The sequence below is a fragment of the Miniopterus natalensis genome, chromosome 1 (genome assembly GCF_054644295.1).
Source record: "Miniopterus natalensis isolate mMinNat1 chromosome 1, mMinNat1.hap1, whole genome shotgun sequence".
Lineage (NCBI taxonomy): Eukaryota > Metazoa > Chordata > Mammalia > Chiroptera > Miniopteridae > Miniopterus > Miniopterus natalensis.
The window spans coordinates 153393773-153418899 of NC_142081.1; the positions used below are offsets into that span (position 1 = coordinate 153393773).

Here is a 25127-nt window from a genome sequence, read left to right on the forward strand (position 1 = left end):
AAGACCACATGACCATTAATCATCAGACCACATGTAGGAACCATGTGCCAGAGATGGAGAGTTGTTAAAAAGCCTATCTAAGATACCTAATATCTATAATAGTAGGACCAGAAAAATAAATATAGAAATAAAAACAAGAAAGGGAGGAAAATGTCAATAAAACCATAGAGGTCTAGAATTTATCAAAATGAGTTTCCAAATTGAAAGGGGAAACTTATATTTATGCATGAGTATCCTGATTGAAAGATTGCTACTAACAGTGAATGAGAAAAGATTTATACCAAAGCCCATCATTATTAAATTGTGGACTACCAGGAATAGAGATGATCCTAAAAGCTTATAGAAAGAAAAAAATGTCACATTTAAAGGTTTGGGGAGATAATGGCATCAAACATCTCAACAGCAACTTTGGGAAGCTAGAAGTCTAGGAAGCGATGCCTACAAAATTCTGGGGAGATATAATTTTAAAACTAGAGTTCTACATTCAAGATAATTATCAAATAAATATAAGGAGAGAGGAAGACATTTTCAGAGATGCAAGGTTGCAAATATGACTTTTAGAGAGAAATGGAAGCTTGTCCATCTTCTATGTAGCCTTGCTCAGAAAGTAACCAAAGGATATGATTCATCAAAATGAGGGGGGTAAACCAAGACGCTGTCTGTTGCAAGAATTAGAAGAAAAACAGAGAAATACAGGAGAGGTGAAGTTACAGCAGGCCTAAGGAATGACGAGTCCAGGTTGGAGCTGGAGCAAGAGGGGCTCCAGGAGGCAATCTCACTGCTGTTGCAGAGCCAACTTGTAAGGATCACAAGGGCCAACTGCTGCTTCTCTTCCCAACTCTGCACTCAGTGATGTTACATTGATAGCTTGAAATCTGCCATGGTGGGAGTATTGACACAATGGAAGGGAAAACCTAAAAATCAGGGTTTGGTTCCCCCTACACCCAAAGAGAGATGGTTGTTGTGCTTGCTTCAGCAACACATATACTAAAATTGGAACGATACAGAGAAGAATAGCATGGCCTCTGTGCAAGGATGACACACAAACTCGTGAAGCATTCCATATTTTTATCTCCTAAGGCAAGAGAAACAAAAGAAAAAATAAACAAATGGGACTACATCAAACTAAAAATCTTCTGCACAGCAAAAGAAATCAGCGTCAAAATACAAAGAAACCCCACAGTCTGGGAGAACATATTTGCCAAGGAGCTAATTTCCAAAGTGTACAAAGAACTCACACTACTCAACAAGAGGAAGATGATCCAATTAAAAAATGGGCAAAAGACCTGAATAGAGACTTCTCCAAAGAGGACATACAGATGGCCAAGAGACATATGAGACATTATGCTCAGCGTCGCTAATCATCAGAGAGATGCAAATTAAAACCACAATGAGGTATCACTTCACACCTGTAAGAAAGGCCGCCATCAACAAATCAACAAATGACATGTGCTGGCGAGGGTGTGGAGGAAGGGGAACCCTAGTACACTGCTGGTGGGAATGCAGACTGGTGCAGCCACTATGGAAAGCAGTATGGAGTTTCCTCAAAAGATTAAAAATGGAGCTGCCATTTGACCCAGTGATCACACTTCTAGGAATATATCCTAAGAATCCTGAAACACTATTCAGAAAGAATATATGCACCCCTATGTTCATAGCAGCACAGTTTACAATAGCTAAGATCTGGAAACAGCCCAAGTGCCCATCAGTAGATGAGTGGATCAAAAAGCTGTGGCACATTCACACCATGGAGTACTATGCAGCTGTAAAGAAGAAGGATCTCATACCCTTTGGGACAGTATGGACGGGCCTGGAGAGTATTATGCTAAGCGAAATAGGCCAGGCAGAGAAAGACAAATATCACATGATCTCACTTATATGTGGAATCTAAACACAATAATCTGATGAACAAAATAAATTCAGTGACAGAAGCATGGATCAAACTGATGAATCTCAGAGGGAAGGCGGGGGTGAGTGGGGAAGAGATTAACCAAAGAATTTATATGCATATATGTATTGCCCATGGACACAGAAAATAGTGTGGTGGAGGCCTGGGGCAGGGAGTAGGTACAGGGTGGAAGCGGTCAATGAGGAAAAAAGGGGACGTCTGTAATATTTTGAACAATAAAAAAAAAGAGAGAGGGATGGTTATTAAACATTTGTCATCTCACTCCTGAACTTACCAGGTTTGCTCCTAAGTTTGACTATACAGAAATTTATGTTAAGAGATGTTTTACAAAGCTGTTAAGAATTATGGGAGCCTGGCCAGACATGGCTTAGCGGTTAAGCATCGACCTAAGATCCAGGCGACCAGGGTTCGATTCCCAGTCAGGGCACATGCCCCGGTTGCGGGCTCGCAGCCAATCAATGACGACTCTCCCATCATTGATGTTTCTATCTCTCTATCCCTCTCCTTTCCTCTCTCTGAAATCCATAAAGATTAAAAAGAAAAAAGAATTATGGGAAGCTTTAGCCAAAATTTCAAAGAAAACTAAGACAGTGGGGAAGAAATGAGGCAATTATTATCTCTAGGAAAAACAAGAAATGCACAATAAATATACTGTAATTATAATGCATTATCTGGCTCTGCTATGGGCAAAATTTACATAATCATCATAAAAATGGAAGCACTGAATATGAATTTAATAAAAATTGGAATATAATTATATTGGAGGGAAGGAAAAGGGAAGGGGGTCTGTGTAAGGGAGCTAAAATCTTTACCAGTCACATTGGAAGTGCTGGCAGGCAGGCATGAGAAGGCCCCTTCTCAGATCTCAAATAACAGAGGCCTGTCTGTCCAGTGGGCCCAGTTGCCTGCACTATATTTATGCAGAGGCCACACTTCAAAGGGCTGCTTCCAGCCAATGGCTGAGAGAGAAGGCTATGAAGTAGGCTGGCTCCTGGGAGTAGGGGGTACCTCGCATGGGGGACTGCCACTCAAGGACTCCCCAAGGCCTTGTTGGCCTTTCCTTAGAACTGCTCTGTGGTCTAAGGAGAGTCCACCCAATCTTCCTCCTTTTCTCTCTCCTGACTTAATAAGACCTGCAGGTTTCCTCCTCATTTTTCCTCAAAGGCATTTAATAAATTTCTTGCTTTTGTGCCTGCTTCTTGAAGTGTCTGGACTAAAACAGAAGTCAATTAATAATACCTAATAGTTAATCAAAAGATGACTGTATATACCTCTTTCTTGGAATGTGCATGTAAATACCAGAAGAAATAGTGATGAGAAGTAGAAGTGATAAAGGGGCACACATTTTTAAGGTTTTAGCACTAACTGATTTTTTAATATATATACTAACTGTTTTTAAGTAAATTGTTTAAAAAGTAAAAGGTCACTCTCATAAATGGTTGCTTTAGATTATTGAGAGAAACCAAATTTTATCTTGATTTTATAATCTGTACTTCTAGCAGATGATCAGTCTCTAAATGACTCCTTTCATTTTCTCTTTGGATATCGGTGGTGATTAATTAAACTCCTTGATGGCAGCTCCTCCTAGAGGTAGCAAAATGATCTGCCATCTCAGAGCCCACTCTGGGATGAAAGCCCAATGTCCTTGCATTGTTGTCTTTATGCTTAATATATATGGAAAGATAATTTTTAGAGATGTTAATTTTTCCCTTCTCCCCTCCCCATTTTGGGTAGACAAGCCCTTAGACCTTGCCTTCAAATTTTTGCAAATGCCACCAAAAGTGGTATAAATCCTCAAAAAATTCACTAGAACTTTAAAACAAAATCCAGGTGAGTACCTTTACACACTTATAAAAAATGTTTTCTATGCTAGGACAGTTTATTAAAACATTATATATTATTATCTAAAAGCAATAGTAACACCATGCACCATCTTCATGGTAAAGACTATTTCCCGAGGCTGTGCTGAAGTCTTCATGAAAAAAAACTACCTGAGCCTAAATCCTTCAAAGTTTTCACTGAAAATGTAGTGGAAAATTCTAGTTAAATTCATTGATTAAAACATAAATGTACCACCATTCTCTCTCATAATTTCTCTAAAATGGCAATGAAGGAAACTTTAGAGAATATAAAGTGACAGGATTAAAACAAAAAGGACTGCAACAGAGAAGAGAATACAGAAGGCAGATGGGTGAGTGGTGAGTAACAGTGGGACAGAGACAGCTGAAACCCACCCCCCAGAGGAGTAAACCAAAAAGAAGCAAACTGATATTGCCACCCAACTTTTGAGTAAATTAAAGTAAAACAAGCAAACAAATATGCTATTTAAAATGTAAGATATCCTCAGAATAACAAAAAAAGTGCTATTTTATATTTTATAAGAGGAACATTTTGAAAACAAAAGGAGAAATCTTGGAAGTTAAACATAATATTACAGATATTAGAAATGCAATAAAAGGTTTAGAAGATAAACCCAAAGAAATTGCACAGAAATTAAAACAAAAAGACAGAGAGATTTATAAAAGGAGAGAAAGATAAGAAAACAAGAGAACCAGAAGACTTCTAGAGAATGGAGAGGGAGGAGATTAACAAAGAACTATTACCAAAAAGTCCCCTATTCATTTGATTGTGAAGTGATCTGTTCACTTTTTAGAGTGCCTACTATGTGCCAGACTCTATTCTAGGTGATGAAAATTCCACAGTAAACAGTAAAGCAGCGAAATTCCCGATCTCATGGAGCTTACTCAGAAACGAAGGCTATAAAAGGCTGTACCTTTTTAGGTAGAAAGAGCCCACTGAATATCATATGCAATAAATGAAGAAGGATGACAATTAAGGCATATCATCATGAAATTTCAGAACACCAGAATGATGAAAAGCTCCTAAAATCTTCCGGAAAAAAGAAAATAGTTTATACACATACAGAAGACGGGAATGAAAAAGATGGGCGTCTCAACAAACAATGGAACAATGTCTTCACGATCCCAGGGGAAATTATTTTCTACCTGGAATTAAATTCCCGGCCAAACTATTAATCAAGGTGAGGGTGCAGTACGGTCATTTTCAGAACATTCCAAGTTTTCAGAAACTTCATCCTTTCTTGGGAAGCTACTGGAAGAGGTTCTCCACACAATGGAAAGTAAACTAAAAAAGATGTAGGATCTAGGAAATAGGGAATGCGACACAGGGAGGCGAAGGCAGCCCTAGGACAGGAGCAGGGTCTCAGCCCAGGTGGAACAGAGGGCAGAGAGCTCCAGGGGGCGCTGTTTGCGGGGGCGAGGGGAGGGCGGAGGGGCCTGCGCAGGAGCCCTGTCTTACCTGATACTTAGGTATACCTTCAGGAGCCATCCACCCTGCTCCGGAGAGTTATAAACGAATAAAGGATGCCTGGGTAAAGAAAGACTTAGCTAAGAAAAGGAAAGACAAGTATCACCTCGGGGGAAATCGTATGGAAAGGAAACATCACCATATGCACTCCGTGGCTCACCCGTGGATAATGCTTCCACAGGCATAATAAGGTGAACTCCGAGCAGCCAGTTCATGAAAAGGGATTGTGGGTTCCAGTTCAAGGTGGCAACGGAGGGCGACCCTGAACTCACCTCCTCTGAGGGACACACTGAATTAGAGCTATATACGGAACAATTGCCCCCGAAAGGATGGGATGACTGTTGAGGGGATAGAGGGTGGAAGACTGTGCAAGTTTGGAGAGGAGCTGTTGGCAGTACACGGTGGCTAATTTGTAGGAAGTAATTAGGAATACGGAAAATTGGAGAAAAAAGTAGTAGTATGGACATGGTTATTTAGAAATTTGGAAATAAACAGCCAAAGAGCTAGTTGAAACTAGTAAATGTCTCTTCTGTTGAGAAGATTCCTGTTTTTCATTGCAAGCCTTGTTAAAATCTGAGTACATGCATTTCTCTGATAAAAATTTAAATTAAATTATAAAAAGGCAGATAGTTAAATGTTGATACTATTTAGAGCAGTTGTCAAACAAAAATATAAAAATAATTGCTCAGTAAATCTATTTTATTTAACAAATAAAAAGAAGTGGACTATTCCGGCTCGTTCAGGCGCTCCTGAATCTGAAGGAAGAGTACAGGAACAAGTCATCTCTGCTGGTCCACGACCCTGGAACAAAAAGAAGTCAGGAAAGGCCTAGAGCAGTTTAGGCCGGGTTACTACTGCGGTAAGTCCCTACGCAGTCCTCAGGTTCTGATGGGCCTTCTGTTCACCATTTCTGATTTTCATGGAAATTGTGTTTGTAAAGTAACGGAGTCATTTTGCAGCAGCATTAGGACTCACATTCTCCTTTCTCCCTAAAGGGGAAGTAGCATAAAATTCTCAGCGTCAAAAGAAGCAACAAGAAACAATGTTAACTATTTGTAGAATATTTCAAAAGGAGACTAAAACTGGAAAAAAAGACAGAGCGCTAAGGATCGATATATACGGAGAGAGGAAAAGATCGCATCAAACAGAAATGTATGACGTGAACATTCTTGTTATACTATCAAATAAATTATGAGCAAATGACTCTCTGAAGTGCCATCTGAGATGGATTTAATATCAGGCCAGAAAAATAACTGTAAATTCCCTAAGTATTTAAAGTAAAAAGGAGGCTTCAACTTTCTTCATTTAAATTGACAAAATAAGTAAAACACAAAGACTCTCCAAGAAAGAGAAATAGTGGCATAAACAAAAGGATGAAACAGTCCTTCCCCCCCTTAATGATTAATAATACAATAAAGATGAAAAATGCATTTCCTTGTCATGTGTTCTTGGCCATGTACCTCCTTAATAGCTTTACTCTCTTTCATTTACTAAAATCCTGCATAATAATGTATATCAAATGAAAATTTTCTTTCAGAGAATGTGCACTGTCTTCCACTGGAAAAGACCTCCAGGGCTCAGACTGCCTTTGGAGCAAACAAGGGAAAATAGCAGTAATGATTAAGCAGCCCTTCTGCCCCTTCTGTTTCCCTCCCCGCCCCTCCTCCTGTTCCTCTTTCCCCCTACCTCCCTCTTTTCAAACAATCTACTTAAACAGGGGCGAACTGATAAACTGGAATAAGAAGAATGGTGAGGGAGGAAGGCATGGAGTATCTCACTGAAATAAAGAAAAAACAGTTAATAACACTAGCTCAGATCCTGCATCAAATTAGTCTCAAGGTAAGGAGGCCCAAATAGAAAGCATTAGCAAATCAACAATATGTGGGTCTAGGGTAAAGTATTTCTCTGTCTCAGGCCTGTAAGAATTATTCTAGCTTGTGCTGTTTGAAGCTATTTGGCAAAAATCAACTAAAAAAGAAATAGACTACAAAACTAAAGATGAACTATTACCTCCTCCCAGTACATGGCTTTAAGTAGTTCCTGCCATAGCAGGACCTTTCAAAATCTGTTTTTCTAGTGTAATCAAGTGGAAAAATTGAATTCACCAGAATCTCCTTCAAGGGGAGTGCTGTAGTTGTACAGAAACGCCTTACCAAACCTGTGTGTGTGTGTTGGAAGCCAAGAAACCGAGAGGGTCTGAATGAGGGTAGAATGTTCTATGTGGGACAAGGGGATGGATCTTGTGGTATTTCAGAAGAAAAAGGAGGAGGTGGGGTGATGGAAAGAGAATGGCAAATCCTACAATATGGCATCTCTCTGAGACCACCACCACCACTCTTCATGCAGGTCTATAAGAAAAAATCATGGAAGCTCCGAGGTTGGTGAGTAGAAAATAATGACTATAGACATTTCATCTCCAAGATCCCGTGGGGCTGATCAGAGACAGCTGAAGGGAAGGGGAATGGTGAAGGCAGAGAGAAGCATGATGTTGGACCCTCACAGAGCATGATAGTGGGCTTTGGAGCCAAGTTTAGCCAACCCTTTGAGGGACCAGGTGCCCAAATGACATATAGGTAACAAGTTTTTTGTTTTATTTTGTCATTTTGTTTTTCAATTTATCTGGGCTGCTGTGAACTAAGGTGGAAAACCCAGTTTGATCTCAGATGAAATCATCATTTTAGAAGTAGGTATGTCCCTCACCAAATTATTAGACTCCTTGTGAAGAAAGAAGAGACCTGAACATGGCATGAGTTGTGAGGGCCTTTGGGATTCAACATCAGTGGCACAGGGCAGTTAGGGAAACTGCTGGGATGGTGATTGCAGACTGGGGTGGGGGAGTGAGGGTTAAAGGAGAGGGAATTTAAGAGAGAATGTCTCAGAGACCCAGGCATACTCCACGCCATATGAGCTGTCGGGAATGTGAAAGTCCAAGAAAATCCTGATGGCTAGCAGGCCGGATGATATTCACCCCAGCCCTTACCTACTTTACCTACCTCAGAAGGAATTTCTAAAGGCTTAATGGTGCCAACCAATGGTCATGGGCACCAATTCAACACCAAAAGGAATCCCCAATTTGGGGTGCAGTGAAGAAGGAAACTTTATTCAGTGCAAAACAACTCAATTGTAATACAGCATGGTTGTGAGGCACCCCTGGGGCCAGGCAGCCCTAGGGCCAGGCCCCTCTCCAGGTAGGCAGCTCTGCCCTGCTCCTTGCGGATCAGCACTGTGCTGCCCTGGTTGCTCCACTCTGCTTGGTCTGCTCCATTCTGTGCCAGTCTGCTCCGACCTGCGCTGGTCTGCTGCACTCTGCTCTACCGAGAGGGCTTCAGTGTTTCAGATCAGCCAGGCAGACTCAGTCTTCCGGCCTCAGTGCAAAGGGACGGTGCTCTGTAAGCCTGAGGTGAGCTGGCTTATATGGACAGAAATCCCTGCCCCTGGTCCCATTGGTGTGTCCTCATGCACATGAGGACTCCAAATACTCACAGTTTGATTGGTCCAAAAAGCACTGTCCTGATGGGTCAGAATAGGGTCAGTCTGGTTGGTCAGAGCTATACAGCTCTGATTGGATGGGAAAGCCTCAGTCCTGTTGGTTGAATAGGACTCCAGGCACTCTTTATAAGCGCGGCTCAGGTGGCAGAATCACAGTGCAGGAGGGCAGCTCAGGGCGGGCGTCTCCCTAAAGTGCAGTTTGTGTGAGAGACCCCTGTGTAGAAATGGATGCTAGGCTCTGTTTTAAAAGTTTTAAGCCCAGGTAGCCCCAAGGAGCCCTTCTTAGTAGGCATCTTCTTTCTCAGGGTTCACAACGGCTTCTGTGGAGCTGGTGATCATGGAAGATATGGGGAACCCTGGTCTAGGCTGCATGTTACCAGTAACAAGAGACATTTGGAAGAAATCAGGGATGGAAGAAGAGGATTTTGGGTTGTAAGTAGAATACCACTGACATAGAGAAAGTGGCAATTAATATAAAATGTGCAGGGTCCAGCGTTGGGAACTGGCATAGACTTGAAGGCATCAATCCATTTATATTGATGACAAAATGCTTGCCAGAGTTCAAAAGGTAATTCATAGCCCAATTTTGAGGCTATGTACAAATGAGAATTTGGAAATACCTCCGCATACGTGTTAATATTCAAAGGATTTTTTACCATGAAAGATGCAACACAGTGGTAGGGAACACAATTTGGAAAACAGGGCCAGTTGGAAGACATTGCTTCAATAGTAATCTAAGCAAAAAATTATTGTGAAAAATCAAATTCAAGGGCCTCCTCCCTTCCCCCTACTGAGAGTTAAAATGTACAGATGTAACTCACTTCACATTGTTCACTCTGGACCCTAGTGATTGATTACACATCCATGTATTATATACTCTCTAACCAATAAATGGTGTTCCGATATACAAATCATTCACCTGAGAGAACCCACATATTTCCAGATTTGATTCTTGGCTCTCCACATATTCAGCAAACTTTGGTCCCTACTTCTGGCCTCCACTCTGGCGTTCTATCCTGGTGTGAGCACATTGCTTGCTATGCAAGCTTTCAGGGAGAAGCAGCTCCTATTATCTTAGGTGAGAATTCACACTCTTGCGCCTGGACCCAAGATGCAAAGAGAAGTCATCCAAATGAAAATCAGTATTTATGGCCTTAGAGGCCCAAACAGCAAAGCCAAATAAACATAAGAAACATGGAAGGCATAACAAGTCGTTCTCCAAGGTTCCAACACCTGAAAGGATAAATGTCCAAAAAACACACCTAAAACAAGAACACTAGATACAAAAGATTCTAGAATGGTCCCAACCTGTGCCTAGCAAGTGTAATTACTTGAATCCTAGTCTCTTCTAATTTTTTTTCTGTCCTTGAAACAGTTTCAGTATCATTTCCAAAGAGTTCCTGATATGGCAGGCCAGATGGAGGGGGGGAGGGAGAGGAAGAAGCTGCCTTCCTAATGCAGATTATAAAATGGCTACATATGAATCAGCTGCAAAGCAGTGATCTGAACATTTCCTGCTTGCCTGACAGTTTTATCATGTAGAGGAAGTGACTAGGGGAATTTCTGCTCTGTGGCAAACTCTGACCAATGGGGAGGAATTTATTGGTGAAGTGGAAATGACATGACTCTTGGGGGAAAATTATGTCAGCTAGAATTGGAGATAATTAGCGTGAAGGACGGGCCCATGAGGCACATAATTGCTATCTTCAAGTATTTTAAGAACATCCATTTGGAAGAGAGATTTAGATTGTTTTATTTATCCCTAAGAAGTACAACTAGGTTCAATGAATAGGAACTGCAGGGCAACAGATTTCATTTATTATAAAGAAATAAGTTTTAGGAGTACTCGGTGTTGTTCACTTTTTTTTGGTAACCATAATTAGAGCCACATTGTTTGGTTTATGTTTTGTTTTTAATTTCAAAACACACAAAAGCAGAAAAGGTTACTATTTAAGGTAGGGGTTCCCTGTCGCTAGGGGTGTCCAAGTCATGGCTGGAAGGCCTCTTGGTCAGATTTGGCCCTATTAGCACTGGGAAGAATATCGGTTAGATATTGCTATATAACAAACCACTCCAAAGCTTAAGGGCTTAAAACAAAGCTATTTAGTTAGCACATGATCCCTGTGGCTCAGCACTTCAGGGGAAGTGTAGCTGGACAATTCTAATATTGGGTAGGTTCATTCATATATCTATAGCCAACTGCTGGGTCAGCTGGGAACTGGCCTTTGCAGGTACATCTATCCTGAAGCAGGCTAGCTTCCCACAGCAGAGAAGAGGGTCCCAATAGAGAGGAAGTGTGCAAAGCACTGGCACATCATCCCTGCATCCTATCAGCCAAGGCAAGTCACAAGGCAATCAAGATTCCAGGACGGGGGAAATAGACTTCACCTCTTGATCACAGGAGTAAAAAAGTCACATTGAAAAGCGCCTAGGTACAGGGAGGAGGGAAGGATTGTTGTCATTTTCACAATCTTGTATAGAAAGTCACTGAAGGATCTTTAGCACAGGTATGATGTAATCAAATAAGTGTTCTAGAATGATCACTTGGAAATATGTTGAGAGCCATTGCTTTAACATTCCTCAACTTATACTACAGAAAACATAGAAGTTATATAGTCTTCACTTTGCATGGCTCTGATATGCATGAAATTCAGTTACTACAGGCTTAGTTAAATAGCACTATCCCCCAACAACATAGTTCCAATCCCTGTGTATCACGGTATGGTAACTGAATGATTATATAAAGTATCAACTTTATTGCTTGCTCTTTAGTCCATAAATCACTATGTAAATAACAGATACACATGCTGATCAGAGATCAATCACATCACTCCTTTCAAAGTCTGGTCTCTGCACATCTATAATTCAGTTCACACACAGCAAAGCATGGACATGTGGTGCTTTCCTGTCTCCCAGTGACAAACCCACGTGACATTTTACAAAAATGTTTCACTAAAAGAGGGAACTGGCCAAGAAACATGAAAGTACAGCAAAGAAACAAAAAGTGGTAATGCTATTTGTGAAATTCAAATGGGACTGTTGACTATGCAGCCAGAGGAACTTAGTGAAGGCAAACTTATCACGAGGAAACATAAATGAGGAAAGCAGCTGTAAAAGGATAAAGATGTTCCACGGGAAATGACAACAGCAAAAAAACTTTACATTAAAGCAACTCTAAAAAATAAACCAACAACTCTCCGAGATATTTTACTACATTTAAAGCACAAAGAATAAAATGCTGGAAGCTGATCCAAACTTAGAAAGGACTGTGAGAATTAGCCAGGGCACAGAAACTATGCTCTCTCTATACATCATAAATATACAATGAGAAGGCAAGCACTATTTAAACCGCATGTAATGCGGGCGGGCATCTGGGGAGGCCAAAGGAGGCCTCAACCTGATAGCAGGGTCCAGGTCCTTGTCACCACACAAGAAAGAATTCGCAGACAAGACAGAACGATTCAGCAAAGCACAGTAAATTTATTAAAGTGAAAGTATTCACTCAAGAAGTGAGAGCAGGAAAAGTCAGAGGACAAGACGTCCCAGGGGGTCTGGGTAGAGGTTTTTATTAAATGCAGGCAAAGAGGGGAGATAGGGTGGTCCTCAGCTTCCGATGCTGGCGGGGTGACTGCTGATGCAGCTGACCTTGTCCCTCTCCAGATAGCAATTTCTTTGTCCTCCTGGAACTGTCATGGTGACTCAGGAGGCAGAGTGATTCCGAAACCACAATGCAAATTTATTATAATGATATTATAATGCCCCTGTTGGTCACTTTTAGGTCAATAGGGCTGCCAAATCTAGTTGAGACCAGAGACCAGTTTTCATTTGTCTTAACTGTAGGACACTGAGAGGGGAAAGCGGGGGAACAGGTGGCCAGTCTGCAGCGTCCCAGCCAGGATGGCGAGGGGAGGGAGGGAGCTTGACACCTTTCCCCCCTATTCTAACTGGCTCTTAGCGGTAAGTTTTTTAACAAACAAACATTTTAATTTTCAATGTGTCTAGTGTTTTAAATCACAGTGTACTAAATAAATATTGGTTTTGCTATTTTTTCATTTCCTTATACATTCATAACCAACAGTAAAACAGTCCTTAATATTTCACCAAAGGGCACTGAATAATTGTAATTCTCCCCATTGGTTAAGATTTCCTCGCATGGTTTCAGCTTGCAGAGTCGTTTTCATGGCCCCATAGTACTGGACAGAGGACTGTTAGTACAAGAAACTTCCTTCTCAGGGAGATTGTTTTATATAGTTACTGAGTTTGGAATTGTTTTGGGTGTAGTGACTCTGTAATTAGTAAACGAACAAAAATAGATGTCAGAAAAACAAATTGGATTTAATAAGTAAAAATATTTTTTAATTAGAACTAAGCCATGCGTTTAAAATCCATGCTTTGGGATCTAGTAAACTGCTCCCAGAAGGAAAACCAGAGATATGTTTTTCCCTAAATATTACTTCAGAGCCAAAAATAATGATGCTAATGAGCAAGAAGCACATCTTTATCAAGAATGAAAGTTTTCTGCTTCAAAATAAAAATTGGCTACAGCCTTATCTAAAATGAAAAGCTTCCAAGTTTTAAAAGCATGCTAGTGTTTTGGGGAGGCAGGGGCTCACTACCCATCTTGGAGCATGCTCTGTTCATATTGGTCCCTTTGTTCATCTGAGCTAGAGGGAAAAATAAAAACACTGCCAAGGTCAGTTCTTTCATAACTTTCCCATGGCCTTACGGCCCAATCCAAAAATGCTGGTGGAAGCCTTAAGGCTGGACACCAAATTTTGTGTCCAACAAATCAAATTCACACACCAAAAAAAGTTTTAATAAGATTTATGACTAAATCATCGCTCTCCTTCCCACACAATTATATGGATCAAAATAATGCCCCTTTTGAGGAAAAGAAGACTGGAAGACATAGTGACAATGCAAAAGTGAGTCTTGCATAAGTTACAAGTATTTCTTCTGAGAGTCTCTTCATACTAAGTTACCCTGACAATCTAAATATAGATTTGTTTTAAGGTAATAAGAAAACTGTCATATTTATTTATTGAACAAATACTTACATGGCTTTCACCATATGCCAGGCACTGTTCTAAGCATTTTATGAATATTCCATCAAGGAATCATCTCAACAACCCTTTCAGGTATTTTCATTTACCTCGTTTTAGAAGAAACTGAGGCACAGAGAGGTTAACTAACTTGCCAATTATCACATTAGTGAGTAGCAAAGCTAGAATTTGAACCCAGGCAGGCTGGTGACAGCCTCTACTCTTATCACTATGCTATGACATGTTGTTGATTTTTTTCCACCCAGCAGTTTAGTTTGGTGTGCTTTTGTTTTTATTTCCAGATCCCTCCCACTGATTTCTTTTTGTTCTGCTAAAACTTGGAAAGCCTTATCCTCTTTATCATTTATAAGAACTTGGATCCAATTCCTAATCTATGATTTTCAACTCAATTTAATGGTCTATGTACTTTCGGTGAGAGCACATTGTATATAAAGCAGAGATGTGCCTTTGTTTCTTGAAGAGATAGAGGCCTATTTTTACAAGTGACACCTTTGAAGAAATAATTATGTTGCACACTTCTGGTGTCACTGTGTACCAGACAACATATGTGCTAAGCACGTCTATGTGCAGTTTCTCCTATGCTCCACACAACTATAAGATGTAAGTACCATTAAAATTCCCATTTTATAGATTAGAAAATTTAGGTTAAAAGAGGTTCGGTAACTTGTTCAAAGTGCAATACCCAGTAGGTTGTGGAGCCTGGACTCAAAGCCAAGTTTATCTGACTCCGAAGAGCATTGTTTTGTTTCTAATTCTGTGCCATTCATTCTACATCACTTTCTGGGATGAGTTATTTCCTTACAAGGATATTCAAAGGAAGAGTTTGGGAACAGCAGAAGCCATGTGTTGCTTTAGAGAAAAAGTTCTTCCTCTATAAGGAAATAAGTCACATGGATACTCAATGACTAACCTTCTACAATCAACAATTCATTGATGAATGCCCAGCCAGAATAAATACTACATAGTAACATTTAAAGGGAAGTTTTAACATCAAACTATAATGCAAACATCCCTTCTCAGGTATAAATTGTGATTAATATGTCTTACCTACGCTAGACCATGTCTCAGAAAAAACATATTCAGACACTTTACAAACACCTTACACAAGTCTTCCTCAGAACACTGTTGACTTTTCCAAAATCATTACACTTTTCAGAACCTAGATGGCCTTCAAAAGGTTCCAGCAGTCCCAGTCATAGTTTTCAATACCATACATTTCTCATTTTCTGTGTCCTTCTACCATTTTTCATTATCAGTGACCGAAGATTACACTTCAAAAAATATGTCATATTGAGAGTGTTACTTACCTCAACTCTTAGCTTGTCGGGGACAGTAACCGGGACCCGGTGACTACTATTGTCTGCACCTGCTGACCCATAGCCATGGTGAGTGCATCTCAATCCACGTTGGCCAGGCTGGTGTCCAGACTGGCAATGCCTGCTGGGAGCTCTACTGCCTGGAACATGGCATCCAGCCAGATGCCAAGTGACAAGACCATTTGGGAAGGAGATGAGGCCTTTTACACCATCTTCAGTGGACAGGCACTGGCAAGCATGTGCCCAGGGCAGTGTTTGTAGAACTGGAACCCACAGTTATTGATGAAGTTGGCAGCTCTTCCTACCCCCTGCTCTTCCACCCTGAGTGGCTCATCACAGGCAAGGAAGATGCTGCCAATAACTATGCCCATGGACACTATACCATTGGCAAGGAGATCGTTACCCTCATCCTGGACCAAATTCAGAAACCTGCTGGCCAGTGCACAGCTCTTCAGGGCTTCTTGGTTTTCCACAGCTTTGGTGGGGGAACAGATTCTGGGTTCACCTCCCTGTTGATGGAGTGTCTGTCGATTATGGCAAGAAGTCCAACCTGGAGTTCCCCACTTACCCAGCTTCCCAGGTTTCCACAGCTGTAGTTGAGCCTTACAGCTCCATCCTCCCCACCCACACACTCTGGAGCACTCTGACGGTGCCTTCATGGTTGACAACGAGGCCGTCTACAACAGCTGTCGCAGAAAACCTGATACTGAGCGCCCAACCTACACTCCCCTTAACCGCCTTATTAGCCAGATTGTGTCCCATATCGCAGCTTCCCTCAGGTCTGGCGGAGCCCTGAATGTTGACCTGACGGAATTCCAGACCAACCTGGCGCCCTGTCCCCGCGTGCACTTCCCTCTGGCCGCATACGCCCCTGCTGTCTCTGCAAAATAGCCCACCATGAACACCTTCCTGTAGAAAAGATCACCAGTGCATGCTTTGAGCCAACAGACCAGATGGTGAAATGTGACCCTCGCCACAGTAAATACATGGCTTGCTGCCCGATGTACAGTGGTGACGTGGTCCTCAAAGACGTCAATCCTGCCATTGCCACCATCAAGACCAAGCGCACCATCCAGTTTGTGGACTAGTGCCCCCCTGGCTTCAAAGTTGGCATTAATTACCAGCCTCCCACTGCGGTACCTGGTGGAGACCAGGCCAAAATACAGCGAGCTGTGTGCATGCTGAGCAATACCACAGCTATTGCTGAGGCCTGGGCTCACCTGAACTACAGTTTAACCTGGTGTATGCCAGGTGCGCCTTTGTCCGTGGGTGAGGGCATGGAGGAAGGAGGGTTTTCTGAAGCCCATGAGAACATGGCTGCCCTTGAGAAGGATTATGAGGAGGCTGGTGTGGATTCTGTTGAAGGAGAGGGTGAGGAAGGAGGAGAGGAATGCTAATTACCACTCCTTTCAGCCCTGCAACATGTCATACTTAGAACTTCAGGCTCAACAGCTGATAGGTGTTAAAGCTTTCTGGTTTGATTGTCTTTGCTTTTACCTGTGATCATGTCTGTCTTTTTCATGTATTCCTGTACGATTTTTCCCTCATGTTTAAAAGTAAGGGCACTGAGAAAGAAAAACAGAAACAGAAACAAAAAATATGCCATGTACCCTTTTAAGCATAATTTCCTTTGAAAAGTAAATAAAAAGATAGCCCAGCCAGTGTGGCTCAGTGGTTGAGCATCAACCAATGAACCAGGAGGTCACTGTTCGATTCCCAGTCAGAGCGTATGCCTGGGTTTTGGGCTCGATCCCCCATAGGGGGCATGCTGGAGGCAGCAGACCAGTGATTCTCATCATTGATGTTTCTCTCTCTCTCTCTCTCCCTCTCCCTTCTTCCCTCTGAAATCAATAAAAATATATTTTAAAAATTTTTTTAAAGAAAAAGAGAAAACAAAACAAAACAGTGAGTAATAAAATGGCTAGACAATCATATACTTTACAATGTGTTTCCAGGGCCCTCTCTGGCTAGACTGCTCTGCTCTGCTCTGCCCATTCTTTTCCACTCTAGTCCAGGGAGATGTCCTTGGTGTTATAGTTCTAGCAAGGGAAATGCAGCCTTCGTCCTTGATGGAAAGGAAAAGTAAGTTCTCTGAGCCAGTGGGAAACTGACTTACACAGAAGTCCCCACCCCCGGTTCCTGATGGATCTGTTCTCATGCAAATGAGGACTTCAAATCTTCAGAGTTTGATTGGTCCAAAAGTTACTGTCTGATGGGGCAGGGTGGAGCCACTCTGACTGGTTGGTGAAGATGCTGATGGGGGATGCGGCTGCACAGCTCCAAGTGGATGGGGAAGGCTCAGTCCTATTGGTTGACACAGGATTCCAGAAACTCTTTATAACGGCTGGGTCAGCTGGCAGGACACTGTAGGCGGGTAATTCAGTACAGACTTGTCCCTAAAGTGCAGTTTGGGTGAGAGGCTTCTGTATAGAAATGGGTGCTAGCTAGGCTCTGGTGTTTTTTTGTTGTGTTTTTGTTTTTGTTTTTGAACCCAGTAAGCCACCAGGTGTTCTTCTTTGTATCTTCTTCTCAGGGTCCACATGATTTTTTTTTTTTTTTAATGTCTATATTGATTCAGAGAGAGGAAGGGAGAGGGAGAGAGAATGAGAGAGTCATTGATCGACTGCCTCCTTCAGGCTCCCTGCTGGGGATTAAGCCACAACCTGGGCATGTGCCCTGACCAGGAATCAAACCTCGATCTCCTGGATCATATAGGCCAGTGCTCAACCACTGAGCCATGACGGCCAGGCCATATGATCTTTTTACATGAACTTTCCCTGTTCCATTGGGTCTTTATCAAAATATATTTAAGAAGATACAAAAGAAATCTGCCCTAAAATGAGATGTTTTATTATTCTGCCAAATTAACCATAAAGCATCTATTCACTGATTCACTCCTTAATTCTCAAATTTTCCTCAACAAGAACTCCTTTGTATTTCTCCCCTACCTCCACCAAGTTCCCATTTAAATTTTTAAAAAATATTTAACAAAATGTATTTAAGTAATAAACAATTTCCTCCATTTAATAGGTGCTGGACAGAAGGGTATGAGAGCTCACCATGCGGTTTTCCCCTCAAAGTCATGGGTCAAGCCTGCCCTGAAGGTGGAGTAAGAAAGCAGATTTATATAGAATTTTAGAATGAAGCATTAAACTGCACTGGACTTGATTTTTAAAAAATATGTTGTTATTGATTTTAGAGAGAGAGTGAGGAAGGGGGAGGGAGCATCTTCAATCAGCTGCCTCCTGCACGCCCCCCACTGGGGATCAAGCCCAAAATCAGGGCACATGCCCTGTCCGCGAATCAAACTGGTGACCTCTTGGTGCACAAGATGATGCCCAACCAACTAAGCCACACCAGCCAGCGCTGGACTGGACTGAATTTTATTAACTACGATAAGTATAGTGCGAATTAGATGAGGTAACACATGGAACATCTTTGCCCTCAAACAGTGATGAGAAGACAAGTAATTAGCTCAAGGGCAACAGGAAAGTCTCCCTCAACATTCAATTATGCAAATCCACAAATACATCCCTTCCTGGTGCATTTCATCTAGTCTGCTCTCCACTGGCCCAGGATGTCTAAATCAGGTGGTTTTTATTTGTGTAATCTAACCCTGAATGAAAGGTTGAATTTTTCTACACATCACTAAAAAGCACACACAACATGGCATCATCTCTCTCAGAGCTCGCTCCTAGAGTTAAATGCCAACGTGCATAAAATAAGAGTAGCTGCCCACACTCAAACCGAAGAGAAAATGCCCTTTGCCCTCCTCACCACGGCCTCCAGCGTCTTCATCAGCACTCCCCAAAGCTCTAGCGTTACAGGGAGTTATAGCTCATGCTAGATTGAAGTGTTTAATGAGTGGAAGAATTAAACAAAAACAAAAGAGCCATCACAAAGTGCAAATTAAGGGATCAGCAAAACCCCTGTTGGTTTAAAAATCCCATTTGACCTTGCCAATACACTAATTAATATAAGAAAACACACAAAGATCTTGCTTAACATTAAGCGAGCAGGCTGCCCACGCTTGCTGCCCACTCTCTGAGCAAGCATCTGCTTAGAATGTAGCCAATTGTCTCTCTGGGAGGTTAAAGGGAGGGAGGGGAAATTGCTTTGGCAGAGAGTCTGACAGTTAACTATGCCCCTTTTGAAAATAGAATTCTTATCCTGTTTTTAATGCCAAGCACATACGATGTCGAGTACATTGGTCTTAATACAAAACATGTCAGAACTGCAGCAAGTGGATGAAAGTGAGTGCTGCCATTTACATCAACAAAAATAAGAGAAAAATATATATACAATTAATCTGTGTTAACCAGTGTTTGAAAATTTTCTTCTTTTTAACTTACACTCCTCTCTTGTGTCTAGAACAGAGCTTGGCCCATATTGGGCACTCGATAAATATATGTTTAATAACTCTAGCTAATAAAAATACACCTGCTGATGTTCCACAGACCTTGTTAATATTAATGATTCACTATCAGTTCTTGATGCCCAAACTCAGAGGCTAAGCATCTTGGTTTGCTTTGTTCAGTCAGTAATTGTTTATTATGCCCATCATTGTTCTAGGCACAATAGACAATATTTTAAAAATAATTTCAGCTTCCTTAAGCAGCTTATGAACATAAGCTCCTGTCTGCAAGAAAAAAATGCTCAGATTGGAAATATTAAATAACGGTACAGAGAAATAAGAACTGAGTCATATAGGAATAAGCTGCTGTACTTCTATGCCTGTTTCTTGATAAATATTAAAAGATGCCACTGATTAAGAATTTTCTATGTGCTAGACACTGTGGTAGGTGGTTTATTTATTTTTAAATTTTTATTATTTTTAATCCTCACAAGAGGATATTTTTTCCTTGCTTTTCAGAAGGAGTGGAAGGGACAGAGAGAGAAAAACATCGATGTGAAGGAGACACAATTGGTTGCCTCCCGCATGCACCCCAAACAGGGCTGAGCCTGCAACCAAGGTATGTGCCCTTGGTCAGAATCGAACCCAGGACCCTTCAGTCCTAGGGCCAAGCCTCTAACTACAGAGCCAAACTGGCTAGGGCTGTAGTAGGTGGTTTCAGTACATGATTTCATTTAGTTCTCACAACTTTGCTTCAAATTAGGTTTTACAATCCTTAGTTTTCTTGAAAAGAAAACAGATACCCAGAGAGGTTATTAGACATGATGCTATTACTAAAAGACGAAGTTTAGGACTCCAGATGTCTCACTTCAAAGATTACACTCTTTCCAAGATGTCATGCTGTCTCCTTTTTAAAACATTTATAAAGTATGCTTGTGTCTCTTCTTGGAGCTACAGAGATATTTAGGAGATGTAACTTGGATACTGAATTCTGGAATTGCTAAGACATCTTGAGAATTTTCTGAGAGGAAAAATGGTCCAAGAATTTGAAATCTGGATTATTCAGGACAATTTGTTCTTTCTGCTCATCGTCCATGTGTAAAAAATGAAAGATTACTTAAAGGATAGGCAGGAAGTTTTCATGAAAAGGATGAGATCTGAGCTATGCCTAAAGGACTCTAAAGTAAGGTTCAACCCTTGCACATAGTGAGCTAATGTTTGAGAAAGTTGTAAACCAATGGATGTTCATACAGGATAAAGACACTTAGAATGTAATTAATTTTTGTTCACACAACTCAGACATGGGTTCTACACTTTGGTAATTAGTTGGGTTTGGCCTCAGGCAGGGTTCTTAATGACAGCTGACTCCTACTGAACACACTCTTCGTTCTTTTACAAAGTCAAAAGTAGGGTTCTAATAACTCAATGGGCCAAAGGTACTCTCTTCAGAATTCTGTTTGAGGCTGTTCATAAGATTAAAAACAGAATTTATAATTCTGTTACATGTAATTTTAAATACTAAAGGTAAAACATAATCATAAAAAATTCTAACAATAGAACAATTTATAAAGCATAAAGTAAAAGCCACTCCTCCCCTTAATCTTACTTCCCTGGAATCCTTACATTCGTCCATTATTCAACAGATATTTACTGAGTACTTACCATGTGCCAAGCAATGTCTGACCTAGACTCTTGGGCAATCCATGAACAAAATAGACTAATATCCTTATTCTTACTGATTTTACATTCTAAAGAGAGAAAGTCAACAAATAACACATTTAAAGTATGTGGTATGTTAGGAGATGCTCAGTGCTACGGAAAAATCAAAACAGGGCAAGTGAAAAAGGAAGGGTTAGGAGTGTAAGCTGGGGGTGTGTGTGTGAAATTTTAAACAGGGAGTCCAGAGCAGGCCTCACTGAGAGGTGTCATTGTCTATGCAGATCCAAATACATACTCATCCATTATTATTTTTACAAACATAAGATCATATTCTGGCATTGCTTTTTTCAGTTCAAGAATAGATTGTGGGCATAATCCTGTGTCATTACATATGGATCTGCTTCATTTTTATAGTCATTGCATGGTATTTTACTATATTTGTGTATATATATTTTTCTACACCTTCATGAACTAGGCATTATTATTTTATTTAAATCCTTGCCAACATGGTTTTTTTAAACAAAAAACTCTGCAAAATATTTGTAGTTCTCTGATTATTATCTTATGTTTATTGTTCACTGATTTATAATTACAAATATAAAGTGTCAAAATATATTTTATTTGTAATCTACTTGGATATTTATCAATACTTGATTCTACAATTGTCTCCTATAGAATGCTCTGACTATTAATCTATCTATCAGCTTATAAACAACAGAAATTTATTTCTCACGGTTTGGGAGACTGGAAAATCCAAGATCAAGGTGCCAGCAGGTTCAGTGCCTGGTGAGGGTCTGCTACCCGGTTCTTAGAGGGCCATCTTCTCATTATGTCCTCATATGGTAGAAGGCATAAGGGAGCTCTGTGGGGTCTCTCTTTTTAAAAAATCTTTATTGTTGAGAGTATTACAGATGTCCCCTTTTCCCCCCATCGACCCCCTCTGCCTGGTTCCCATCTCACCCCAGTCCTTCACCACCCTATGGTCTGTATCCATGGGCAATGCATATATACATATAAGTGCTTTGGTTAATTTCTTCCCCCACACCCTCCACCCCGCCTTTCCTCTGAGATTCCTCAGTCTGTTCCATGTTTCCATGCCACTGGTTCTATTTTGTTCATTGGCTTATTTTGTTCATTAGATTCCACATATAAGTGAGATCATGTGACACTTATTTTTCGCTGCCTGGCTTCTTTCGCTTAGCATAATAATCTCCAGGCCCCTCCATGCTGTCTCAAAGGATAACAGATCCTTTCTTTTCACAGCTGCATAGTATTCCATGGTGTAAATGTGCCACAGCTTTTTTATCCACTCATCTACTGATGGGCACTTGGGCTGTATCCAGATCTTAGATATTGTAAATAACACTGCTATGAACATAGGGGTGCATATATTCTTTCTGGTCAGTGTTTTGGGCTTCTTAGAATATATTCCTAGAAGTGGGAAAATTTTGGAGAACCACAATGGAGGAAGTGAGAATAATTTAAGAAGACATGCAAGTGATCAAGAGGAAGTTTGTAGCAATACCAATCAAAAGGGTTTTATATGCTTTAGGATAAATAAAAAGAAAAATGATAGTATTCTGAGTTTGGAGATAACTAATAGAAATGGCAAGTGAGTAGAAAAGGCAAGGGCCCTTGGGAAAGTAGAGAGGATTACATAATAAACTACCAAGTTCTCATGGTCCTTCTTCAATAATTATCTCCTCATGACTGATCTTGTTTAATCTACACCTCCACACTCCTCCCCCACTCAATAGACTATTTTGAAGCAATCTCAGAAATCATATTATTTTACCTGGATTTTAGTACATATCTCTAAAAGATCAGGGTCTTTTAAAAAACCATAATCACAAAACCATTATTACGCCTGAAAAATTATCAATAATTCCTAATACAAATATTCACTCCCTGTTCAAGTGACTCCAGTTGCCTCATAATTTTTATAGTTGTCTTGTTCAATTCAGAATCCAACCAGAATTCACACATTGCAGGTAGTATATAGGTGTCTTAATAGTTCTCCCTGCAACTCTTTGTTTCTTTGACATTTTTTGCTGAAGAAACTAGAAGTAGGAATGGAGATCAGATATGTAAGAACTTTGGTTTTAAGTGCAATCAAAAGCCATTAGGAAAGTAAAATATTGTGATCTCAGTTTTTAAATTCTCATTCTGGCTACGGTGTGGACAATGAATTATTGTGGGCAAGAGTGGAAACAGGCAGACTCTTTGCCATCTCCAGTTCTTAGGCATTCCCCTTAGTCTTGTGCCCCTAACTTACCACTTCACATGAAGATTGTTCTGTTTTTCAGGATAATCGATGACTACAGTGGGTGTAGACATATTCTACCAAAAAGCTCTCTTTGGGACAAGAGACAGCTTTCTTTTCACAGTTTTTTATAATGAACGTGAGCGCACATACAACAGATCAATCTGGGCATGGCAGAGAATAAGCCCTCATTTGCTCTGAAGTGCTCCCCTCTGTGCAGAGACAAAGTGGACCTTGGCCCGACTCGCCAGTGCGAACTGAGTCCCACTGTTAGCAGCTTGAGGCACAGCCATCACTGAGTCTGCTTGAGTTGGCAGCATTAAAAGAAACTCGGCCCTTGTTAATTATGAGAGCCTGTTTTTTCCAACTTCCACTTCAAAATAAATTGAATATTCTTATTCTATTAAGTGCTGCAAATGAACTCAAAGCTTTAATAAAACACACCTTTCAAAGAGAATTAATATGGACGCTTTGGGCTTGTGTGCTGCCAATAACATCTGAAATATAAGTGCCAGGAAAGTGGCTTTCCTAACTCGGGAAAATAAAAAAATGTTTTATTCTTCTGTTTAAAAAGATTAAATTATTCAATATCCTCTAGAAGGCACAAGACTTTCTGTCACTGTAAGTTATTTTTTATAAAATTATTTCCTGTTTATCAGTTCCTTCAGAACCTTGCTGCACAGTCATAATGACAAGGCAAATAATGTACTGGTTGAGTAGACGTCCATGGCAGACTGCTTGGGTTTGGATCTCAGCTCCATCCCTTTCTTCATTGTGCAACCTTAGACAACTTACTTAACCTCTCTGAGTTCAGGTTTCTGCCTCTAAAAAGTCGATATAGTAATAGGCCTAGTCATAGGCTTGTAATAAAGACTAAAGAAGTTAGTATCTGTAATAGATTTTGAACACTAACAATAGGTAGTGCTATAAAATGTTAGGTATTAGCTCCTACCACAACTTTAAAATGTCCAGGCTAGGATTCTATTTTTTCTTTCTTTTTTTTAGTTTGATTGTTTAAGTGCACAATTCAGTGGTTTTGGGCATATTCACAAAGTTGTGCAAGCATGCCCTGGATGGGTAGCTCAGTTGCTCAGAGCGTCGTCCCAACAAGCCACGGTTGCGGGGTCCATCCCCAGTCAGGGCACATGCAAGAAGCAACCAATGAGGCATCACTAAGTGGAACAGCAAATCAGTGTTTTGCCCTCTCTCTTTCTCCTCCGCCTCCTCCTTCTTCTCTCTCTCTCTCAAATCAATCAATTAATCAATAAAAAATAAAATTAAAAAAAGAGTTGTGCACCCATCACCAGAACCCAGTGCCAGAGCATTTTCATCATTGCACAACGATCATCCAGAAAATTGTGTCTCCATTGTCTTCCAGAAACATTATCGTAGGGTTTGCCATGTTTCATTGTTATTGTTCGTGTCATTATGGTGCCTTTCCAGCAGGCTGTTAAACTGAGATCTGGGAGGGCGAGGAGCGTGCTTCACCCATCACTGCAGCACCGGGCCTGACTCAATGCCTGGGCGCAACACTGAGTTCATCCGGGAACACGGTTACCAGCAAGTTCTGGGAGGTTAGCCACGAGCTTTTGTGGCACTTCGGAAGTCTGCTTCACATCTGTTGCCCTCTCGGTTACCCTCCCATTATCAAGTTGTTTGGGACTGTTATCATCATCTTTACTTTAAAATTAGAAAGACACAGTATAGAGAAGTTAAATGACTCTCCAAAAGTTTCATAGGGAATGAA

At 40.8% G+C, this 25127-nt stretch overlaps 1 non-coding gene and 1 pseudogene across 1 annotated transcript; both read left to right on the forward strand.

Moving 5' to 3' along the window:
* Positions 1-963: 963 nt before the first annotated feature.
* LOC148094452 (U6 spliceosomal RNA) lies at positions 964-1070 on the forward strand. The gene has a single exon (XR_015713691.1). It is a non-coding gene; the product is annotated as a U6 spliceosomal RNA (small nuclear RNA).
* A 14181-nt stretch (positions 1071-15251) lies between these two features.
* LOC107537110 (tubulin alpha-1B chain-like) lies at positions 15252-16528 on the forward strand (annotated as a pseudogene).
* Positions 16529-25127: the final 8599 nt, after the last annotated feature.